The sequence below is a fragment of the Heterocephalus glaber genome, unplaced genomic scaffold, assembly GCF_053883595.1.
Source record: "Heterocephalus glaber isolate CG9 unplaced genomic scaffold, H.glaber_assembly_v1.0 deba00001523, whole genome shotgun sequence".
Taxonomy (NCBI): Eukaryota; Metazoa; Chordata; class Mammalia; order Rodentia; family Bathyergidae; genus Heterocephalus; species Heterocephalus glaber.
In genome coordinates this window covers 9931627-9948880 of record NW_028258327.1, presented here as the reverse complement: position 1 = coordinate 9948880, position 17254 = coordinate 9931627, and the positions used below count along the sequence as shown (strand labels likewise).

General features: G+C 33.0%; 1 long non-coding RNA gene across 3 annotated transcripts in view; it reads left to right on the top strand.

Annotated features, from left to right (window-relative positions):
• LOC106010867 (uncharacterized) overlaps nucleotides 1-17254 on the top strand; it is a 1054961-nt gene that overhangs the window by 113676 nt on the left and 924031 nt on the right. For 2 of the 3 annotated variants that reach the window (XR_015441535.1, XR_015441536.1), the window contains one exon: nucleotides 12661-12787. The exons of the other annotated variant lie outside the window; for it this stretch is intronic. This is a non-coding gene — a long non-coding RNA (uncharacterized LOC106010867). The remainder of the gene's footprint in view (nucleotides 1-12660; nucleotides 12788-17254) is intronic. 3 annotated transcript variants of the gene reach the window in all.

Genomic DNA, 17254 nt, shown 5'->3' with positions numbered 1-17254 from the left:
TACTCAACCACCTGGACTCCAAGAACTGGCAGGGAAAGAGGATCTGGAGAAAATGAAATCAGAAATAATTTCTCAGATAATGACAGAGATTGTGCCCATAGGGCAAGACATGATTAATAAATCTAGAGCAGATACATACAGACAAAAAAATAGAGGAGCTGAGGAACATGATGGAATCCCAACATAGGAAACAAATGGAATCCAAAAACAGATGAAACAGATTTCCAGGAAATTAGAAACTCTATTGAAAGTTTACGCAGCCCAATGAGCCAAAGTGAGGACAGATTTTCAGATATAGAAGACAGGATTGCAATTAGGGAGGAGGAAAAGAAAAAATTCTTAAAAATAGTAAGGGACCATGAGAAATCAATCTAGCAGCTGGCAGGTGATGCAAAGCAGAATGACATAATAAGACTGATTGGAGCCAATGAAGAAACAGGAGAGAGTGGAAATGACATTAAAAAAAACAAACAAACTGTTCACAGAAGTAATGACAGAAAACTTCCCAAGCAGGGGAAAAGAACTTGACATACAGATAAGTGAGGCATACAGGACTCCAACTAGCCATGATAAAAAAAAAAAAATCTACTCCTAGGTATATAATAGTTAAGATTCCAGAAACCCAACAGAAAAATAAAATTCTACAAGCAGTTAGAGAAAAGAAACAAAACACATACAAAGGAAAGCCCATCAGAATCATAGCAGACTTCTCAGCACAAAACCTTAAACCAAGAAGAGCTTGGAGTGACATATTTCCAGACCAAAAGGAAAACAACCTCAAACCCAGATTGATGTATCCTGCAAAACTATCTTTCAAAATTGATGGAGAAATAACATACTTTCATGACAAAGAGCACCTGAGGAACTTCTTGAATACAAAACCAGCACTCCAGACAATTTTAAACAATATCCTGGGAAAAGACAATGAGGATTACAACCCCAGGAAGCACAGCACAATGAATCCATCTGGCACGACAGGAAATTAAATGCAAAGGGGGAGAATTCAACAAAAAGAAAATGTCATGACAAGGATAAGTCAGTACATATCAGTTATAAACATCAATGTTAATGGTCTTGATTCACCTATCAAAAAATAGATTGGCAGAATGGGTCAAGAGGCAAGATCCAACAATATGCAGCATATAAGAAATACATTTAGTTGAAAAAAAACCTCATAGACTGAAAGTTAAAATGTGGAAAACCATACACCATGTGACAGGAACCAAAAATACAGCAGGAGTAGCTGTCCTCTTTGCAGATAAAATGGATTTCAGACCAACACTGATTAAGAGGGACAAAGAAAGACACTACATCCTTGTAAAGGGAAAAAAATCCAAGAGGAAGTGATGACAATCATAAATATATATGCACCAAACACTAGTGCACCCAACTATATAAAACAAATAGTAACGGACATGAAAAATCAAGTAAGCACTAATACAATAGTAGTGGGGAACCTCAGTACCCTACTGTCACAAATAGATCAACAAGACAGAAAATAAACAAGGAAATATTAGAGCTCAATCGAGCTCTTGAACAAATGAACTTAACAGATGTTTACAGAGTATTCCACCCCATAAAATCAGAATACACATTCTTTTTGGCTGCACATGGGTTGTTCTCCAAAATAGACCACATACTTGCTCATAGAACATGTTTAAGTAATTGCAAAGAAATTAAAGTTATCCCCTGCATATTATCAGAACATAGTGCGATGAAATTGGAAATCAATAGCAAAAGAAACCACAAGAATTTCATAAACACATGAAAATTGAACAACACACTTCTGAATAATCTTTGGGTCACAAAGGAAATTGAAGAAATCATATAGTTTCTTCAATTAAATGACAATGTCAATACAACATACTGGAATCTATGGGACACAAAGAAAGCAGTACTATGAAGGAAATTCAGAGCAGTGAATACGCATATTAGGAAAACAGGCCGAGTTCAGTTACACAAGTTGATGCTGAACCTCAAGCTTCTAGCAAAAGAAGAGCAGGACAAACCCAAAGCTCATGCAAGGTAGGAAGTTATAAATATCAGAGGAGAAATCAATGCAATGGAGACTAAAAGAACAATACAAAAAAAATCAATGAAGCAAAGAGTTGGTTCTTCAAAAGAAAAAACAAAATTGACAAACTCTTAGCCAACCTTATCAAAAAAGGAAAGAAAAGACCGAACTCTCCATGCAATTATGAATGAAAAGGGTGAAATTACAGTGGACCAAGCAGAAATCCAGAGGATCATCAACACCTACTTTGAGAACCTGTACTCCAATAAGATGGAAAACACAGAAGAAATGGACAGATTCCTAGATATGTGTGAATTACCAAAGTTGAATGAAGACCTAAACATTCAAAACAACCCAGTATCAATTGACAAAATTGAAAATGTTTTATAAAAACTTACCAACTAATAAAAGCCTGGGCCCTGATGGCTTCACTGCTGTACTCTCCATGACATTTAGAGAAGAACTATTGCCACTACTGTTTAAACTCTTCAATGAAATTTAAAGGGAAGCAATACCCCTAAATTCATTCTTGGAAGCCACCTAACCCAGAAAGAGAACTACAGGCCAACCTCAGTAAAGAATGCACATATCCTTAATAAGATACTGGCAAATAGAATGCAGAAGATCATCAAGAAGATCATACACCCTGATCAAGTGGGATTCATCCCAGGGATGCAGGGATGGTTCAACATACACAAATCAATAAATTTAATACAATATATTAATAAAGCCAAGGACAAAAACCATATGATCATCTTAATAGATACAGAAAAAGCATTTGACAAAATCCAACATGCATTTATGGTAAAAACCATACAAAAAATTGGAATAGACTGTCTCTGCCTCAATCTGATAAAAGCCATCTATGAAAAACCAACAGCTAATATCATACTAAATGATCAAAAGCTGAAATCCTTCACACCAAAATCAGGAAAAAGACAAGGATGTCCACTATCATCACTCCTGTTCAATATAGTTTTGGAAACATTAGCCACAGAAATCAGACAAGGGAGAGATACAAAAGTATAAATATAGGAAATGAAGATATCGAATTATCATTATTTGTGGACAATATGGTTCTCTATAGAGAAGACCCCGAGAACTGCACCAAAAGTCTTCTAGACTTAATAACCAAATTTAGTAGAGTAGCTGGATACAAGGTCAGCACACAAAAATCAATAGCTTTCCTGTACACAAACAACAGACTCACTGAAAAAGGAACTGGAGAAACAACTCCCTTCACAATAGCGTTCAAAAAAATGAAGTATCAAAGAATCAGCCTAAAAAAAGAAATCAAAGACCTCTACTCTAAGAACTATAGCACTGTGAAAAAAGATTGAAGAGGATATCAGAAAATGGAAAGATATCCCTTGTTCTTGGGTAGGAAGAACCAATACAGTGATATATAGTTTTAATGCTATATAAATTTAATGCAATCCTAATTGAAATTCCAGCAACATACTTCACAGACCCTGAGAAAACAATCCAAAAATTCATTTGAAACCAGAAGAGACCTAGAATAGCAAAGCAATTCTAGGCAACAAAGACAAGGTAGGGGATATCATTATCCCAAACTTGAAACTATACTACAAAGCTACTGTGATAAAAATAGCATGGTACTGGCAAGGAATCAGACCTGAGGATCAGTGCAACAAATTAGAAGATGTAGAAACAACTCCAGACATACTCAGTGACCTCATTTTCACCAAAGGAGCCAAACACCATCACTAGAGGAAAGATAGTCTATTTGATAAATGGTGCTGGAAAAACTGGGTTTCAACTTTCCAAAGATTAACACTAGACCTGTATCTCTCACCATGCACTAAACTAAAATCGAAATTGATCAAAGATCTAAATATTAAAAGAGACACACTAAACTGTCTGGAAGAGAGGTTAGGTAGAACTCTTGAAGACAGTGGCATAGGAAAGGGTTTTATGAGCAAAACCTCAGTTGCATGTGAACTAGCACAAACAATCAACAAGTGGGATCTCTTCTTATTAAAAAGCTTCTGCACAGGAAGAGAAACCACCAACAGAGGGAAGAGATAACCCACAATGTGGGAAAAAATTTTCACCTACTGTTGCTTAGACAAAGGTCTACTACCTAGAATATATAAAGAACTTTAAAAAAAAAATCAGACATCCTAGTTTTAAAGATCCAGTCCAAAAATGGGCATCTGAAGTTAAGAGACATTTTTCAGAGATAGAAGTAGAAATAGCAAAGAAATACATGAAAAAATATTCAACATCACTGGTCATTTGAGAGATGTAAATGAAAACAAACCTGAGATTCCACCTCACTCCAGAAAGAATGGCTGCTATCATGAAATCAACCAATAACAAATGCTGGTGGGGCTGTGGAGAAAAAGGAGCCCTTCTCCTCTGTTTCTGGGAGTGCGGACTGGTGCAACCACTGTGGCAATCAGTATGGAGATACCTCAAAGAACTAGGATTAGAGGTCCCATTTGACCGAGCTATTCCCCTCCTGGGTATCTTCCTAAAAGAATTAAAAGAATCATACCACACCGGTATATGTGCACTCATGTTCATAGTGGCACAGTTTGTAATAGCTAAAACTTAGAAACAGCCCAGTTGCCCATCAACTGGAGACTGGATAAAGAAAATATTTTTTTTTTAATAAAATGGAGTACTACTCAGTCTTAAAGAATGAGAAATTAGAGACATTTATAGCTAAATGGATGCAGATTTAGGTCATACTCTTAAGTGAAATAAATAGGACACTCATGTAAATACTGCATAGTTTCTGTAGTGTGAGAAAATGAAAGTGTAAATAAGGCCAAAATGTATAATAGATAATGTCAAGTAGGAAGAAAAGGTGCAAAGGGGAAGGGGAAATGGGAGGAGTAGGGGAAAGAAAAGAAGGGAAAGGAATTAACATGAGAAAATGAAAAAATAGAAACAAAGTCTTTGTAAATAGAGAGAGGTGGAGGGGTTTAAGGGAGGACAGGGGAATGGAGAAAATTAAGAATCAAGATATATTATGTAAAGGTATAAATCTTCAATGATGAATATCATTATATCGTATATCTAAAATATACCAATAAAATTAATTTTAAAAAATTCAGATGCCGCTATGATCTGTACTAAGTGATAATTTTCACAAGTTTCTAATTTGTTGTACAATACATAATTTAGTTTTTAGAATCTGAAATGCAAACACTGATTCAAAAGCCGAACACTCTGAAGGATAATAACCATAAAATATGGTCCTCTTTTATCTGATATTTATCTCCCTGAAACTGCTTGGTTTTGACTCAAAATCCTGCTCTATTTTTCTTATCCAAGCAGTTTAATCAAAAAATAAGTAAGAAAAATGCTGTTTATAGTTTAACCTCTAAGGGTAGTACAGTTTTAGACATGCTAAACTATAAGGACAAATGACAATCTATAAAATTAACCCCAAACCTCTACTGGTATCCGAGTAGTATTTTCCCAACAATAATGTGGGCTCTGTGTGTGTGTCAGGAGTTATGAAGTGAGGTTTTTAGAGGAGTTAACACACATTACACCAGACCTCAGCCTTGAAGGTTTTTGGTCCAAAATATAAATACGGGACAGTTGTGTATTTTAATGGAGGGATAATGTAGATTTACTCATTCCTTCTTTCTTCCTTGTCCTTTTTAAAAGTATATATTTGAAAATGTTCAAAGGGTAGATTTTTCAGAAATGTATAAAGTGCTGTAAAGGTTTATAATAGAATTCTACTAGTTTAAGTTTCTTTAAATAAATGAAACTTTTCTCTTCATTCTTGTTATTCTCAGTACATCTTCTATTATTTTATTAATGGGTTTTAGATCTTGGATTCCTTCCCTTTTCTCCTCCTCTTCCTCTTGCTCCTCCTCCCCTTCCTTCCCTTCCCTTTCCTTCCCTCCTTCCCTCCCCTCCTTCCCTCCCTCCCTCCCTCCCTCCCTCCCTCCTTCCTTCCTTCCTTCCTTCCTTCCTTCCTTCCTTCCTTCCTTCCTTCCTGCCTTCCTTCCTGCCTTCCTGCCTTCCTCTCTTTCTCCCTCTCCCTCTGTCTCTCTGTCTGTCTTTCCCTCATTTTCTTTTTCTTTGAGATTAAACTCGGATCTTTGCACATACTAGGAAATTGCTCTACCAGTGATCTATATCTCAAGCCTGTGATACTTTGTTAATTATTCCTACTTCTGTTTTCTCCCAGTCCTCTGTTTATGTGCATATTTTGCAGTTCTGGCTTGTTGTGTAAGAAAGTTTGTTTTCCCAGTAAGATTTGTAAGCACTCTGAAATCTATAGGCTATGTTACTGTTGCTGTATTCACAGCATTTGATGCAGTGACTGGCATGGAGAGTACTTTCATTCATATCTTGATCAAATAATTTGAGATAGGATGATTTGAATTGAAGAAAAGGTAAGACTTGTAGTTACTGGGCATAGCTGTGAAAGATAAAGAGTAAGCTGGAAAAAAGAAAAAAAGAAGGTTGGAAAAATTGGAGATACAGTTAACTGGGAAGAGAGACCACGATGCTTGGAAAACCTGATCCAAATCAATGTTTCTATGCCTTAGTTTTGGGTTTCCATAATCGTTCCTTTTTTATTCCCAAACAAAACAAAACACACAAAAAGCCCTAAAATGAAAATCCCTTTCAATTAATATATCACTGATAACTATAGTGTTTTTTCAGCTCACCATCTGATTTGAAAATATTAATAGTTAAAAATGTAGGTTAAATATGAGTTAAAGTTAACTTCTTAGAGTCCCGCCCTAAAAGCCCAATAATATAGTTCTTCTAAAGTCCTCTTTCCACTTGCCATTATTTCTGCTTTCTCATCTTGTTGTTTCTGAGTAAGAACTCTGTAGTTTCCTTATTCCTACCCTGCCCTTCAATCACAACATCCAGAGTACAGAATAGCAGAGAGCCAGTGCTTATATCTATTTAAGTAGTGGACAGTCCAGTTGTTGATCTGATGAAGGAAGTATATTTACATGACTAATAAGAGAAGACAAATTTTTCTTTAACCTCTATAATTAGTAGCTAAAGTAAATCAGTTTTGTCTTTTATCCTTTTTCTTGTTGATCTGTGTATTGAATTTCAAGTAGAACAAAGCTTCTTATATTTTTGTGGGACTTTAAACTTAAAAGAAATCAAAAATATTGTATGGGAAGTTATTCATCTTTACTTTTAGAAGACTCAGATAATTTGACTATTTCAACAGGGTTTTCTTTCAATATCTTACTTAAATAGGCTAAAAGAATCTTCCATAGTATTTCAAATTGACTGAACCATGTATAAAGAAAGAAAATCAGTGTGTCATGGCAAGCATTTACTGTATATCAATAGGTGCCAAGCACAGTACTTGGCAGCACTGTTGTAAAGATATGACCCATATTCAAATACTAAAAGACCTTATAGCATAATCAGGAAAAAGTATGTAAAATATATTCCAGAATAATGGGAGTGAAGTGATGGGAAACTATTAACAGGTGGAGCTATTGCTTTTTTCCCATATAGACTGTAGGAAGGCATGGCATGCTTCTCACTGGACATCACAGTAGAACTGGATAATAAAGAGCATAGGAGACAGTGATTCACTTGGAAGCACCCTGGAGGCCTAGAGTGGGCAATTAGTGGCCGACATAGTTTGAAGGATCTATTGAGCATCTTTTCAGAGATCTTCTATTACCTCAAAACTGATATCTTACACCTGTTTTACATCTCTAGGAGTTTTGTTTGAGGGTTCCAAGAACCATCCCCTACTGTAGTTTCAACTGGAGACCCTCCTGAATTGTTCTCTATACCTGGAGTTATTCTACTGCAATTATACCACATAAGGGGGGCATTAAAGAACATAAAGTTAAAGGTTTATTTTCTCCATTCTCTGGTTCTGGAAAGTTCTGAGCTGACCCAGAAGAGCAAGCAGGCAAAAGCTCCATGGACAGAATGATATGATGCAAATGTAGCAATGATGTGAGGGGATATATGCCTTTATACTGAAGAAGTGAATTTGGGTCTTAGAAAAAAGGCTCATATAAATAATAATATTAATAAAGAATAGTACAAGCAACAAAATATTTTTTCACCCTAAAAAGCCAACTTAGGATAGTGCTTAGGACATACTCAAGAAATAATGCTATCTTGACTATTTTTGTCTGATAGGGAGAAAGCTTTTATTCTTAAAAAAATCCCAAAGATGTTTTTACATAAAAGGGGAAAAATTAAGTTTTCAGTTAAAAAAATTCAAATCTACCTTACCCAATTGATTCAGGTTAACATAATAAGTTATAACACATATTTACAACATGAATCCTTTGATACAATGTTCTGAACAGACCTATTATCCCTCTGTGCTATTATTGTCAAAATTCACAATTTCAATATGTCTAGGCCACAAACAACAAAGAAAAGTTGAGGATTAATTATAGATTGGAGAAACCTAAAGAAGAATAACTAAATGCAATATGGGATCCTGGGTAGGATCCTAGAACATAGGAAAGACATGATTGGATAAATTGTAGGAAATATCAATGTCCTGATTTTGATCACTGTACTAAGGGTAAATATAAGGTGTTAATATTAGAGGAAGCTGGAGAGTAAATATAGAGCTCTGTATTATTTTTGTAATGTTTTTTGAAGTCTAAAATTAGTCACAGTAATAGTTAAAAATAATCCCATATATGTGTAAATGTCATCCAAATGTATAACTGGAATAAAGACATATTTACTGTTTGTATATTAAGTGTCAGTGACTGTCAGTGGTTATTTTAAGGATATTTGTATAAATATGGACACTACAAAGTTTTGAGTAAAATTTTTAAAACTTTCTATGACCTTGTTTCAGTTATTTGCTTATTTATTTTTGGAATGAATTTTGGTTAGAGTAGTTGTTCTCTAAGCTATACTTTCTGGATATTTTTCTAAGAGTTGATAACTGATTGTAGTATAAATAAATAGTGTACTTTTTTGGTTTATGAACAAACCAAGTACTTTAATGAAGATTTACACACATAAAAGTGTCTATAAGTCCTTGAAAAGGCTGCATTAATATACCTATTTGCTTGCTTCTTTTTGTATCCCCCCCTTTTAGCCCATAAACCACAAGGTTCCTGGCTTCTTTACTGCCCTCTAGGGGTAGACTAGAAAAAAAATCTGAGTAATGAATCACAGAATGTGAAGCTCCAAAGAAAAAGATGAAAAGAAACTTAATAGTTTTTGAATTTGGTGAAGATAAATATGAATGAATATAAATATATACTATTCAGATATCACAGCATTAATTTTCATCTAGAACTGCTTGCATGTTGTTTTGAGAGTTGTTAATTTTGGCTCTGCAAGTCTCATTAGCTTTGTGCCAAGTGAAGTACATTGGTACATAGATGATACTCTATTCATCAAGGAAAATCTCATCAACAGAATCCTTCAGTATCAATCTCTCCTCTGTGATCCTTCCTTCATCAAATACAACCCCTTCCCTCAGACTCTTTGTTCCTCTTTACTATTAAAATCCACCGTTAGCTCCTTTTTAGAAATAAAGATAGTGAAAATTAAAATGGTACTTTATCTCTTTATTTTTAGAAAAAAGAACCCTAAACACACATGTCCTACTAACAATGGATTATTCTTTGATTTAATAATTCTTTCATCTCTGCACTTTCCCTTTGAGGTTACGTGTTAGAGTTAGCAGCATTATAGTTGTATGGAATATTTTCATTTATTAGTTAAAAAAATTTAACAATCTGAATCTCTAAACAATCTTGTCTTTACCATTTCTTTCAGCATTTCATTTATTAGAATTACTGAGCATTTATCTTCTGTAATGTAGGCTAAAATGAAATTTAAAAGGTCTGCCCATAGGATGCATATTTTCATTCATAACTGAAATAGAATAACTTGGTAATATATATTTTATGAATGCACAAAAGAAGTGTAACATGGGATATTGAGAGCTTGGACTTGATTACTTTTTAAATTGAGGGTAACTAGACTTGCTAATTAGTTGACTGTTATTTTTAAAAAGAGACTTGCAATATGATTTCAAAATTCTTACCATTAATAACATTGTTTTCTTATGAGCAGTACAAAACCTCTTACAATAGGGGAACTGAATGGTTTCAATAGCTAATGACTGAACTTTTCACCTCAGGCTTTGGCTCACATTAGGCTGTGGTTTAAAGTGATTGACAGCCATTTCATAGTATCCTGCAATGAATTGGGGGTCAAAATCATCCAAATTATGGAGAGAAAATGCTCCCATTAAAAAATAAAGGCAGAAGTAAAATAACCAGTGTAGTTGAAACTAATTGGCCTCCTTATTGGCAAAGGAATGAACGGGCACAGGGACTGAATTAATCCCTTGAATTCAGTGGCAGATCCTTGCAGGTTGAAATTGTGAATTGGCAGGTTAGCATAAGGGGAGGCAATATCCCCTAGCATGTGATACTTCTGTTCTGTGAATTTCCATTTTGTGGAGCTGTCAATCTGAGGCTTTTGTGAGCATTAAACTTTCTTTGGAAACAATACACTAAAAAAGAATGACCCTACCTCCTAAACTACCACATAAATCAGCTTGATTGGTAATCTCTATTAAGAGACATTGAGTTTTGAATAGGCGGGGTATTGTAGGTACAGAATGAAGGACTTGGCAGAGTCAAATAGGGAAGTTTGAACATCTGCCTTGCCCCTTCCTAGCACTTCTGTGAATTTTAAGCCTATTCACAAATGAACTAAATTATAAAAGTGCAATTTGTAGTTCCCCACAAGGAGTTTTTGAAATAATATTAAGGGGTGAATATATAGTATTAGTATTTATTAAAGGTATGGAAGTCCCATAAATATTTTATATTAAGAAGAAAGGCACAAGTGACAAATCTTTATGTAAGAGTCCATTAATACCAGCTCTGTTTTAGTATTCTTTTCTTTAGCAAGTAAAGTTTGGTCTTGAATTTTTATTCAAAGCTCTGTAAACCAAAGCCACAGATGGGGTATTGCTGTGTCATTTCCATGGCCTTATACAGATTACTGAATGTATGCAGCTGTCCCATACTCCCTTAATAGACCTTCGGCTTTTCAATACATCTTCCACTGATGGCATTTCTGTGGATAAACATCATTTCAGAATGAAACGTGCCATATGTCCTACAATGCATTTAGGTACAACAAGGCACTTTTTTAAAAAAAGTTATGCCTATATTATTTACTCATTTAGAGGATGTGACTTTTGGGATATCCATTGGAAAGCCAAAATTTGCTGAATGAGAAGAAATGTTATAAATAGTTACCAACTCACTTTTACCTTTGATTCCCCCCAAACACATATTTTTCCAGACTATAAAAAAATCAGTATTTTATATCCAGGCTTCTTATAATTCCTCCCTTTAGGAGGCATAACTCAATCGAAATCTCTGGTTACTACTGAATAGAAATGGTTCTTTTTATTGAGGTTAAAAATTGCTAGATCAGGGATTTGGAATACATACATATATATATATATACATATATATATGTATATATATACAGACACACACACGTATATAGTTTTTCTTTCAGTATAGCTAATTTTAAGAATCATTCCTCCCAGTGTGTTTGAGTTTTATATTTCCACAATAAGAAAATATTATTTTCAAGTTTTCTATATTTTTCTCTGGAGATTGGAATGGATAATCCAAATGAAAATAAAATACTAGTGATAAATGATTATCCTAGATCAGTCTGATATCAGTGTTTAATTCCATGGTATCAAATGCAACTGTACCACATACTCAAATGCTTCAATGACTATTGACTTGTGTCATTAAAATGTTTTTTAATATATATTATTTTCTTCTAAGACTGTAAAATTCTTGAATGTATGTCTCTTACCTCTTTTAATATGTCTTTTTGTTGACACAAAGTGAGATCTCAGTGTTTTCTGGGCTGATGACTACATTTATACCAAACTGGAACAAAGAGATACATGTTAAATTTTCCTATGAAGTGTTGTATTTTGCAGCTAAAAGTGCTTATAGATTATAAAACAGTCTAGACTTCACTTAAAGTAAATGTAATATTGTAAATTGTGGAATATTTATTGTTTATATAAGTGTTTATGTATATTTTCTCATTTTTTAAAAAATGGGGTTTCTAGAAGCAGCCTAATGACTGATAAATCTGACCCCTGGATGGTCTACTCCTGACGGAAATTTTACCAGGCACATTTTGAAGTTTCTGTGGCCCCTAGGAATCATTTAAAACAGAAATTTCTTTCACTATTGCATAAACTAATTATGTATATAGTATTTATCCCAAGCAAAAACAAAACAAAACAAAAATAAAAACAGAAAATGTCACCCTAGGAACAATGGCAATTATTTACAATCTCACTACGTTTTTAAATTAAAAAGTGTGATTCTTGAGACTATGATCTATTCTGTGTGCTCTCTCTAAGAAAACCAGTTGAGGCTTTTAATTGATATTTAAAATCACTTAATTTTGTATATTGCCAGTTCACATTTTCCTCCTAACAGTAATGCTCTTAACACAAAATATACTGCTTTTGGAAAACAGAGACATGATTTTAGTTTGATTTGCTATTGAGTTTTTAAGAAAAGGTAGATCAGTGCTTCTAGTTCTGACAGCTGTGTGGTTAATTTTCCTGATCCATGGTGTGTAGCTGTTTCCTTTGGTGTTTGCAGCCATGCTATCAACAACCACCAGAGAGCAGAGCAGCTCCAACACCCACATCCTTCACAGTAGAAATAGAAGGAGACCGTAACTGCCAGATCCTTGGCCAAACAACGCGGATTGCAGTTCATTTCAAAGGTCAGCACATATTTAAGCTTGCTTCATTACTGCCACCTTTATGCCTGAGATTTTCATTTAAAAAAAATCAGTTTACCCAGTTTCCTTTAGCAACAGAAAAATGAAAGTGCTGAGTCCTATTTTCATTTGGAGATATCAAGCTTTTTATCAAATTATAGAGGTGGCGTTTCAGAATATTTCATATCTGATCAAGAAGTAAATCCAAAAATAATTTTCTCTTTATTCAAGAGCCTTTCAGGCAAGAGGACTGCTTTATTTTTGTACTTAATATTATGCTCAAGTCAATCACTTTGAATTCCCAGAGAAAATAGTCATTTAAAAACAATCTATAATAAAAAATTTTGGAGTTCAGTATTTTTATTTACATTTTCTAATGAAAACAGTATAATTTGTACTCTTGGCATGCTTTTCCCGACATCTAATAAAATAAATTTATACACTTCTGATATTAAAAGATTTAACAAGAGAATAATTATAAAACATTTACTTTCTCATTGCCTTTTAAGAATGAAGCAAGTGTAGTTTATCTGTTTTAAATCAAACCTACACTTTTACTATTTACTTTAAAGATCTTGTATACATAGGACTAATATGATGTATACAAGAAATATTAATATGACTAATACATACTAAGGATTCCAAATGGTTTCTGACACAATATCTTTTTCACATTGGATGAAGCTTTATATCTTCTTTACAAAAACAAGACTCTAGAAAATGAAAGAAAGTAATTCTGAGATGACATGTAAGCCATAGAGCAATGAATTTTCAAAGTAGTTTTTTTATAAAGGCTTTTGAAAATGAGACAAATATGTAAGTACTTTTGTTAATTGGAATTGAACTGTTTATAAGTTTTTAAAAAAATTATTAACCTCATTTGTAGTGAAAATTTAAAACTTAGAGATGCTATGAACATTTTATATCATGGAAATTCATGTCCCCTGTGATATATTGTAAGAACTTAATTATGGAAATATCTTAAAAAGAGTTTAAAAGGAATGCCTTGAGGCTGAAGGCTTTCTAAAAGAAATACATACTCAAATCATATAGCTGAATATACCTATATACATATATATGCTTGCACATTATATTTTGGTAATAATTTTAAATAGGTTATTTTAAGTTTGACATTCATGCACTTATGAAATTAATATTTAAATGCATTATAACCATTATTGAAAAGGAAAATGCATTTATACCTTAAGAATAATAGCTATGGATTTATAAATAGATCTTATAAAAGTATTTTGGTATGTTACTAATTATTTATCTATAACTTATTTTTAAATAATTCATAAATAATTCTGGCTTAAAATCCAATCATCTGTTCTGAATTGAAATATTTCCCTTTATTCTATAGATTGGTTGGAACTGTTACTTTCTCATTTGTTTTCAGGAATACAAATCTATAGAAAATACGTAAATAGGGTCCAGAAAATAAATGTAAAAGGTGACAAAGCTAGGAGAAATGGGACCTGAAGTGTTTTTGGTCCATCAATCTGTATCTTTAACATGAGAGATAGAATAAACCTATTTTCTGTTTCTTCTCAGTGTCTAAAGTAAGGTGGTGCTGATTGTACTTGTTATAAACTATAATGTGACACAAATATTGATTTTTTTACTTCTTTCTGAAATTTTAAAAAAATAACAAAAAGTAGGTATCTATTGGAAGATTATGTGCATATTTTAAAGGAGCTGAAACAGTTATTGATTACCCATTATTTGCCCAACAATACACTGTCTCTTTTAACCTTCATGATCATGCTGAAAGCTGGTAGTACTGGTTTTATTTTGAAGAAAAGAGACCTAAACTTAAAAGTTTGTGATAATCTCAATTACCTAGCCAGGGGTTATTCTCAGGTTATCTGACTCCAAATCCTATTCTTCCCTATTGCTATGTTAGAAATTTCTATTTTTTATTAGTGGTTTACTTGTGCAGTCAGTTATCTACATTAAAAAATAAAGAAACAAAATCACCCAAAACTTACACTGGTTAATCATCAGGTGTTTATTCCAACACCATCGTTACTTATAATGCATACATAAGTCCATTTTATCATCTATTGTCGGTAAATCAGTAATAAAAATGGAGATTTTATGTAAGAAAAAATAATACATTTTTTATAATTTTTGCATAATTAAGGGTAGTTTATTTCATGTGATATTGAAGAGTGATAGTTTTAAATATATCATGACAATACTAAGGTAAAGATTATAATTTAGATTGATGTTATTTTAAACCTGAGTATGAAAAAGTTAGTGTACAGATGGGAAGAGGAATTAAGAGATAGAGGGAAAGGGAAGGTAGACTAGGGGAAGGGGAAATAAAAGGATTAAGATGTGATATGTACACTTGCCAACTCTTCATGTTGAATATTATGTATCGCAAACATATAATAAAAAATAAAAGAAAAATGTTTAGTGTGCACAAACGGTACACAATTACCTTATAATCCGCCCCCCCCATCAGCTTTTGAAAAACTCAAAGCTCAAATACTAGGGAGTAAGAAATTCAAGTAAGTCAGTTTTTAAAATTTTTCATCATGGACTGTACTTCCTTGCCCTGCAAACCTAGCAGGGATCTGTTTTGAAATGATGCATTCAAAAGCAATATTTCAATTTGTTTTCCTTTGCCCAAATGAGAAATCAGGCTTAAATGATGGTTTGCAGGTTGGAGGATCTTTAGCACTTTTTAAGAATTTGAATTAGGTTATATGTAGAGGTAGATGATCTTTAGTCTCACTTTAGAATTTCAGTTACATTTTTTGGAAAGCCTAACCCGTTATATGAACTCCGTATTTGCTACAGTGCAGCAGCCAGAGAACACTTAAATGACTGCTGTGGAAAGTTTCTTTTCATTATGTGTATCTATTTGCTTATTAATATGAAGGTGTTTTGAAAATTTAACACTCCAAAAGGCCATTTATGCAGATTGTGTTAAAATACGCTCCCACCTTCTCAAATGATCTGTAGACTTATCCATATATGTTTAAAAATAGTCTTCTTAGGTTTCAAGCAGAATAATTATTTAATAAAAACTAAAGATGAACAGAATTATTGTTTTTTGAAGAATATGACCATTGTCTTTCACTGCATTCTAAGGATGTTAGCATTTAAATTGCTTTCACATTCTTTAAAGTCCATAATGGGAACCTGGATTCTTCTATGGTAATCTGTCAAGAAATCTGACACAATCAAGATATTTTTGAAAACTTCTTTTTTTGTTGTTGAAATTGTGCCTATGAAAGAGCTTGTACTTTATAGTGCTAGTAAAATTTTAAAGAAATTTTGAAGAAATTGATTTACATTTCTAAGTTGGTTCTATTTGAATTTTTAAATATGAAACAAACAGAATCTGTTTTATCATTACTATATCACAGAAAAAAAAAAAACCTGTGCAAAGATCCAGATGTAAAGTCAATGGTGACATCAAATATTTCTCACATTAACAAAATATAAGATAAAAAATGAAGAGCCACACCACAGAGACATAATGGATTTGATTCACAAATTCATTAATTCAGGAAAATAATATATTTTAAAAGAGGAATAGTAGAATGTTTTGGGTCTATTTCAGATGATGATTTAAGTAATTTAGAACTCTATTGTATTTCTGTAGAGTTAGTATTTATTTCAGTGTTATTCCCTAAAAGTTCTTACATTGTTCTTAGTAAAAATTATATGTAAAAATCACAAATACTACTGAATACTTCATAACTTTATGCATGCTGTTTTACAGTATTCATTTGGATATGACATTGTTTTTAGCTAAGTATCCACATGTTGTTGTTTGTATATTTAGAATTATAAATGTTATACTTAATTTTCTTGACATATCCCAAGGTATTTTAATATAGGAGCTTACATATGGAGTTCCAAATTTATTTTGTGAGGGCAGTCTTAAATTTGATCATACATTATTAAGCTGGTAGGCTAAAAAAATCTAAGCTAGTCTTATGACCCTTTAAAGAAATTCTAAAAAACAAAATACTGCTAGCTAGATGCTACCTAGATGCTCAGTAGGATAATTTTCTGAATTATTTTTAGTTCATATAAATATATTTTGAGGGAAGTTCTTGGACCAAAAAGTTCAAGGTCCTGATATTTACATAGTTCCTTTACATAGTACATCCGTTGATTTGTGAGGAAATGAGGGAATTTAAATTAAAATTTTAGGCCATGAATGTAAAATTGCTGGATATTTGCACATAGTATAGGATTGGGGGCATTTTTTTAAGTTATCTATGTGGTAGTAGAACTTTTAATAAACAATAGTTCTAATACAGATTCTTTATGGAAACAGAAAATAGGATTTATGAGGTGACATTTTGAGTGTGTTAAGTAAAATGAAATAAGATTAGCTTTATTTTCCTATTTCCCCCCAGCCCTGCGAAGGTTTAGTGGCTGAATTACCACTTATAATTTGTTTTTTCATTCCATACATGCATTTCATTAACCTATTCCTGG